This window comes from Hyla sarda, chromosome 6 (assembly GCF_029499605.1).
Source record: "Hyla sarda isolate aHylSar1 chromosome 6, aHylSar1.hap1, whole genome shotgun sequence".
Lineage (NCBI taxonomy): Eukaryota > Metazoa > Chordata > Amphibia > Anura > Hylidae > Hyla > Hyla sarda.
In genome coordinates, this window is record NC_079194.1 from 29,636,747 (window position 1) to 29,642,746 (window position 6,000).

Here is a 6,000-nt window from a genome sequence, read left to right on the forward strand (position 1 = left end):
GCAGTCAAATATATTATACCCTATCCTTTGGACAGGGGATAAGATTTGATTAGATGTCTAGTAATGGAGCACCCCTTCAATTTTTATAAGTTTATACTTCATCATCATATCAATAATCAGATATTACTTCTTTAACAATCTAAAATCTTGACACCCACGTCTTAAAACTTTAAAAATCCATATGATAGCAAGTATCCTTGGACTGAGGTATCATCCCCAGCACCTACAAGATCAAAGGCGGTGTTACTTATTATTGTGATCATCATTTGAAGGAAACCCCTGAAGACACCTGTAGTGCGGGATCACATCAAGCTCAGAATGATTCAAGTACCCGGCCAAACTAGGTCATACGTTACTTCGGCAGTCAAAAAAAGTTCTGACTGGCGTGTCATGTTGTTTTAATCTGTCATCACGTTCCGGCAGCTGATGTTCTCTTGCCTTTGACAGTGTCATACAAATGATTAGCAATGTACTTTTTCAAGGTGAACAACCTGCCTGGAGTTCATAAATCTGACAGAAGAGGCATCAAAAGTTTTAAATATTGAAATACTTGAAAAGGCCGACTTAGAAGTATTTTAACTTGATCAATTTAACATGGCTTACATGTAGAAAGGAAATCAGGGAGAAGAGTAACAAAGATTAATTTCTGTCTATTAACATTCTACATCGATCACCAGCGAGGAGCACATGTCCTCCGGTCCGTGTCGAGGGGAGAAGTCCGGGTGTTTTGTGAAATGAATCTGACGTCCACTAATCTGCCTAGCTGACCCCGCTGATCGGATGGGGCACAAATGTATTGCGAAGCATAATTACTTTGGAGCTAAAATCTTTAGTGAGCAGCAAAATGTGGGAATTATAAATCGTGACTGGTTTCTAAATAAATTCCATAATTAAAAAGAACAAGGAAACGAGTTAACGCTTTCCGCTAAGCATGTCGTATGTTACAAGGTCCTCGAAGCCTAAGCAGCAGAACGTCAAGCAGCCCCATGTATCTATATGTTACATAGCCGTGCCTTAGTCAGACTATATTATTGGCCATCGGCTCCATTAGTATCTTTCACAGCCGATGGTCTCAAATTGAGAGGAAAGGTGGCAAATTAAATAATGCCACGCTTCACACATCCTCCTTACCACCTTCCCGGCATGTACCTGCTGTGAAAACATTGCACAAAGTTCAGAGACCATGGTGTTATTCTACATGAACAACGTGTTGCTGACTAAGACTACCATGCATTGTGAATAAACTAAAAATCATATATTCTAAACACCCTTTATTTATTTTTTTTCATCCATTGCCTATAGAGTACTGGTAAATTCTGTAGTACAATGTCAGGTCCCAGTAGGGATCACAATAGCCTTTTCTCAGCTTAGACCCACATAAATAATATTTTTTTTTATTTATTTAGGATCTTAATACACCTATCAGTATGTTTTGAAGAACCCAGAGCATAACCATACAAACACAAGATTAAAAAAAAGAAACACCTTTGCAGATGTCCTTGGTGGGATTTAAACACAGGACCCCAGCACAGCAGTACAATATGGAACATGATGGACAAGGCAGGAGATCTGCAGCTGCGTAGAGGTAGTAGTAGTGGTAGTGGTGACAGTACAGCATGGAACATGATGGACAGGGCAGGATATGTGTGGCTGTGTAGAGGTAGTAGCAGTAGTAGTGGTGGCAGTACAGCATGGAACATGATGGACAGGGCAGGATATGTGTGGCTGTGTAGAGGTAGTAGTAGTGGTGGTGGCAGTACAGTACGGAACATGATGGACAAGGCAGGATATGTGTGGCTGTGTAGAGGTAGTAGTAGTGGTGGTGGCAGTACAGCATGGAACATGATGGACAGGGCAGGATATGTGTGGCTGTGTAGAGGTAGTAGTAGTTGTAGTGGTGGCAGTACAGCATGGAACATGATGGAGAGGGCAGGATATGTGTGGCTGTGTAGAGGTAGTAGTAGTAGTAGTAGTAGTAGTAGTAGTAGTAGTAGTAGTAGTAGTGGTGGCAGTACAGCATGGAACATGACGGACAGGGCAGGATATGTGTGGCTGTGTAGAGGTAGTAGTAGTAGTAGTGGTGGCAGTACAGTATGGAACATGATGGACAAGGCAGGAAATATGCGGCTGTGTAGAGTTAGTAGGAGCAGTGGTGGCAGTACAATATGGAATATGATGGACAACGAAGGAAATGTGCGGCTGTGTTCAGGTAGTAGTAGTGGTAGTATTGGTGGCAGTACAATATGGAACGTGATGGACAAGGAAGGCGATGTGCAGCTGTGTTGAGGTAGTAGTAGTGGTAGTAGTGGTGGCAGTACAATATTGAACATGATAGACAGGGCAGAAGATGTGCAGATGTGTAGAGGTAGTGATAGTAGTAGTGGTGGCGGGACAGTATGGAACATGATGGACAAGGCAGGAGATGTGCGGCTGTCTAGAGGTAATAGTAGTAGTAGTGGTGACAGTTCAGTATGGAACATGATGGACAGGGCAGGAGATGTGTGGCTGTTTAGAGGTAGTAGTAGTAGTGGTGGTGGTGGTGGCAGTACAGTTTGGAACATGATGGACGGGGGAGGAGATATGCAGCTGTGTAAAGGTAGTAGTAGTAGTGGTGACAGTACAGTTTGGAACATGATGGGGACAGGGCAGGAGATATGCAGCTGTGTAGAGGTAGTAGTAGGAGTAGTGGTGGCAGTACAGTTTGGAACATGATGGGCAAGGCAGGAAATATGCGGCTGTGTAGAGGTAGTAGTAGTAGTGGTGGCAGTAAAGTATGGAACATGATGGACAGGGCAGGAGATGTGCGGCTATGTAGCAGTAGTGTACTAAGGCCAAAGTTTGTAGTAAGGCTGTGTATGAGCAGTTCTATGTGTGGGATATGGGGCTGGCAGTGGTTTGTTTGTTAAAAAGCACCTGTCACCAAATAAACTTTTCTAAACTAACAGGCTATGTTCCCTAACTACTCCCAACAACCTTCATACCCTTAAAAAAGCTCTGTATCATACCTTTATTCTTGCTCACATAGTGCAATCTCCCAGCAGGAGAAAGTGGGTGTTTCCCAGCAGGCGTGACATCACTGAAGCCTGCTGGGGGACCACATTTGCCCTCACATGGTCGCAGTGCTGTGATTAATAGAAGACCTCAGGCTCTGTGCATCTTTCAGTGAGGCTCTATGTATGTTTCAATTAGGCTCTGTGCAGCTGTCAATAAAGCTCAGAGAAACACTTCCTGAGTTTGGTCTCCTGCCAGGCTGAGAGGAGACCAAACTCACTGTATTAATTGTGGCAGGGAACAGAACAGAGCCACCTAGTGGCCATGGGAAAGTGTCTGCTAATTACACAAGGAACACTTTATTAAAAGCTTTATTTGGTGACGGGCACTCTTTAAACCAGGAGTGTGGAAGTAATTTAGAACTGCAATGATGATGGTGGTGGTTGTAGCGTTGTGTGAGTTTCTACTTACCATGACCTCGATGAAACCGTCATCTGTATTTTGGTCCCAGGAAATAAATCCTGAAATGCCATGATGTTGGATAACCACTTTAACTTTACTGAACTGGTTGCAGATTTGTGAAGTACAGTGGACAATTAAGATGGTAAAGACTTGAGGTAGAATTTACATTGAAGCTGGTGACCTTGGTAAATAGCTAATGTCGCTGACTTAGTAGAGATTGTGGGAGTTGTAGTACACTTGACTTTAGACAGAAAGCTGACTCTGACTTTGACTTAACAGTTTCTATGCCGTACTGGACTTGTACTGGCTCGCCACAGACTGGACTTGTATAAGGGTTTGGATTATTTGTTGGACAATTTGACAGAAATGATCGGTTCTTGGAAAACTTCAGACTTTAGACATGACTCTCTCTAATGGGGTTCCATTTTAAGTGAGATCCTCATGAAAAGTCCCTCTCTCTCACCGACGTTTTCTTTGGGTAAAGTTGAGATGCCACTGACTGCAGAGCATCCGGCAGAGGGAACCCAGACACTAGTCTGTCACAGAGATAGGAGCGGCCCAGATGATAACCTGTACCTTCATCCAAAAGCTATAGTGCCCATCAGTAATGCTATTTGTACCTTAAAGGGGTACTGTGCCCAAAAAACATGTTATCCCCTATCCAAAGGACAGGGGATAAGATGTCTAATCACCTGGTCCCGCCGCTGGGGTTTCCAGCAATCTCTGGCTGGCAGCAGCGGCGTCTGGAACATGGAAGCTTGGAGCTTCTGTGTTCGTGATGTCACGCCACGCACCCTCCATTCATGTCTCCCATAGTAGTAGTAGTAGTAGCAGTAGTTGCCAGTCATCCGGCACGGAGCAGAGTTCACTGCGTGCACAGATGACTTGGGTGCCGCAGCAGAGATTGTAGGGGTCCCCAGTGGCGGGACCCTCGCAATTAGACATCATATCCCCTATCCTTTGGAAAGGGGATAACATGTTTTTCTGAGGAGTACCCCTTTAAGCGCCTTTTGCTTTTTGGTACTACCTTGAGAGCCGAATTCAACAGAGAGAATTTCGACAAAGTCTGAGACGGCAATGGTATCCTTTGGGGCCTATCTCCATTTAAGGTATGAGAAAAGGGTTCGGGAATACAACCCCCTCAGTGAGGTGAGAGGAGAGGACACAGGAGTTGCTGCATTTTTACTGCCCAGAGGCAGACTTTACACTGACTATAGGATTTCTTCCCTATCCCTGAGGAGTAGTGTGACTAACTGACAGCCAATGTGACTAACTGACAGCCAATGTGACTAACTGACAGCCAATGTGACTAACTGACAGCCAATGTGACTAACTGACAGCCAATGTGACTAACTGACAGCCATTGTGACTAACTGACAGTTGGAATTTCCTTCCCTATCCCAGAGGTATAGGGTGGAAACAAGGGTGGCTTCCCTGATTGGCTGCAGGAGACATGTGGCTATTCACCAGCTGTTACATTTGTACACAATTAACCCTTGCACAGAGAAACACAATAAAATGTATTTTATATCAGACGCAGACCTAAAATACAGATGGGCACCTTAAAAAGGGTCTCGAACCACCCGAACAGAGTTCAAGTATCAAAGGTATTACTGCTCTGGGACATGACAGTGGAAATAGTAGTAATAGTCGTTGTGGTAGTAGTAGTAGTGCAAGTAAAAGTAGTAGTAGTGGTGCTAGTAGTAGTAGTAGTACAAGTAGTACTAGCAGTAGTAGTAGTAGTAGTAGTAATAGTAGTAGTAGTAGTAGCAATAGTAGTAGAAGTAGCAGTAGTAGTAGTAATAGTAGTAGTAGTAGTAGTAGTAGTAGTAGTAGTAGTAGTGGTGCTAGTAGTAGTAGTAGTAGTAGTAGTACAAGTAGTATTAGCAGTAGTAGTACTAGTAGTAGTAGTAATAATAGTAGTAGTAGTAGTAGCAATAGTAGTATAAGTAGCAGTAGTAGTACTAGTAGTAGTAGTAATAGTAGTAATAGTACAAGTAGTACTAGTAGTAGTAGTAATAATAGTAGTAGTAGTAGCAATAGTATTAGAAGTAGCAGTAGTAGTACTAGTAGTAGTAGTAATAGTAGTAGTAGTATAAGTAGTAGTAGTACAGTATGGAACATGATGGACAAGGTAGTAGATGTGCAGCTACAGTATGTAGAGGTGGTAGAAGAAGCAGTAGTACTAGTAGGTACTAGTAGTAGTAGCAATATTAGTAGAAGTAGTAGTAGTAATAGTAGTAGTAGTAGTAGTAGTAATAGTAGTAGTAGTAGTAGTAGCAGTATAGTGTGAAACATCATGGACAAGGTAGGAGATGTGGGGATGTGCTAGCCCTTAGTAGTAGAAGTAGCACAATATGGAACATCATCGACAGTGCAGAAGATGTGCAGCTCTGTAGGGGTGGTAATAGTAGAAGCAGCAAAACAGTATGGAACATAATGGACTGGACAGGGATATGTGGCTGTGTAGGGCTAGTAGCAACAGCTGCCATTTTGAGGAATGCAAAACAAATCTCAAAAGTTTTACAATGTTTAGTAAATTTTGAA

At 43.0% G+C, this 6,000-nt stretch overlaps 1 long non-coding RNA gene across 1 annotated transcript in view; it reads right to left on the reverse strand.

Annotated features, from left to right (window-relative positions):
- Positions 1–4,720, reverse strand: part of LOC130275442 (uncharacterized) — a 41,004-nt gene extending 36,284 nt beyond the window's left edge. The window contains exon 1 of the long non-coding RNA XR_008844781.1: positions 3,463–4,720. This is a non-coding gene — a long non-coding RNA (uncharacterized LOC130275442). The remainder of the gene's footprint in view (positions 1–3,462) is intronic.
- Between the last annotated feature and the right edge of the window lie 1,280 nt (positions 4,721–6,000).